This window comes from Trachemys scripta, chromosome 1 (assembly GCF_013100865.1).
Source record: "Trachemys scripta elegans isolate TJP31775 chromosome 1, CAS_Tse_1.0, whole genome shotgun sequence".
Classification (NCBI taxonomy): Eukaryota; Metazoa; Chordata; order Testudines; family Emydidae; genus Trachemys; species Trachemys scripta.
In genome coordinates, this window is record NC_048298.1 from 211042004 (window position 1) to 211044043 (window position 2040).

Consider the following 2040-nt stretch of genomic DNA (forward strand, 5'->3'; position numbering starts at 1 on the left):
GTCCGGAGGCAAGGGGGCTGCCTGAAGCCCATAGCGCTCAGGCAGCTCGGCTCTTAAACAGAGCCGAAGAGTCAGGGGAGGAGCAGAGCCGCCATTTTCCCGGACATGTTCGTTTTTTTGGCAATTCCCCCCGGACGGGGGTTTGAGTGCTGAAAAGCCGGACATGTCCGGGAAAAAGAGGACGTATGGTAACCCTAGTTGTGCCCCTCCTCCCCCAGGTTCTGACCACTTCCCAGTGTGACGCGGGGGCAGGGCAGACAGGCAGGCAGGGAATCTGCTCAGCCCCCAGTGCGCGCTGGGCCAAAGCCCGCCCCCTGAATTCCTCCTGCAGCTGAGCCCCCTGCCGCACCCCTCTTGCACCCCAACCCCGTCCTGAGCCCCCTGCTGCACCCCACGCCCCCTGTGGGGGCAGTGCCGAGGGCGGCGTGGGGGGAAGTGTCAATAATGCGGCCCTCGGGCCAATGCACTAGTCCTCATGTGGCCCTCGTGGTCATTTGGGTTTGAGACCCCCTGAGCTATAGCCTACTACTGTCATTAACTTCAGAGCAAGCAGAATTATGGTAATTGGCAGCACTGTGGAAAGTCCCAGTACAGATTTAGGAGCTTAATTTAAAGTATCTAGGTTGGAAAAATTTGGCCTGGGTGTTTAGCCAAACTTTGGGCCAAGTTGTGACTTCCCATAACTTCAAAGATGTAGGTTCCTTCTTAGAACTGACCAACACTGCTCTGCAGCCCTCCACTCTCCCACCACCATCCATCCATCCATCCAGTTGAGCTCTTACCTTTAGGGCTCTGCTTACAGAGTGACAGGATTGCTTCAGGCATTGCTTCCTTCCTGTTGCACATGACAGACTGGTGCACCTTTGACTCAGGCACTATCTCTTGAGGTGGGGGGAGGCTTTCTCTGATCCCTGCTGTACACTACAAACTTATGTCAATATAACTACGTCACTCAGGAGTGTGGAAAAGAGCCCTGCGTGTTTGGTGGTTCTTTACTACAGGAAGTTACCACGTTAGGGAAAGTTTAATGTTTTAAAAGAAAACAACTGGAAACTTGCATAGTGGTACGGTTTGACTACACTCAACCTGGGGGAAAAAGGTACTGAATAAAACATGAAGTAACGGAAAAATCAGGATTGAGCAAACCAGGTGCAGCTATTTAAAAAGCGATTCGAGTTTAGAGTAATTGGCTTAAAGCTGGGAGGGTAACACAGTATTTCTGTGTCAAAATGGTAATGGTCAAGCACACTATGACTGGCAAATTACATAGTTTAATATTATTGTCCAATTTAGGGATGTAAAACTGTTTTGCTGGCTTTATTGTCTGGTGACCAACTCACCATTTCTGGATCCTTAAAACTTTTTTGAGAAGCAGATTTGCCACCTAGCTGGTCACAAGCTTTTTGGTGCCAAAAGCCTTTGACCCAGGCACATCCACATGCTCCCATCTAAGAAAAATGGCTTGCACCCGTGTCTTTACCTTCCCGAACCCTCCCTCTGATTTCCTACCGTGACGCCAGGGGTCGGCAACCTTTCAGAAGCGGTGTGCCAAGTCTTCATTTATTCACTCTAAGGTTTCGCGTGCCAGTAATACATTTTAACGTTTTTAGAAGGTCTCTTTCCATAGGTCTATAATATATAACTAAACTATTGTTGTATGTAAAGTAAATAAGGTTTTTTAAATGTTTAAGAAGTTTCATTTAAAATTAAATTAAAATGCAGAGCCCCCCCGGACCAGTGGCCAGGACCCAGGCAGTGTGAGTACCACTGAAAATCAGCTTGCGTGCTGCCTTTGGCACACGTGCCATAGGTTGCCTACCCCTGCTCTACGCTTTACAAAGATTCCAAATATTTCCTCCCTCCCCTTTTGGCAGGGATCTGGTTCTGCCACCTCCGCCAGCCCAGCCTAACAGCTAACAAATTTGGCACCTAATTGCTAAGGGTGAGAGTGATTAAACAGTGGAATCTTTAGCTAGGGACATGGTGGAATCTCTGTTACATGAAGTAATTCCATGAAGGTGGGTTGTCTTTTGAAAAAGA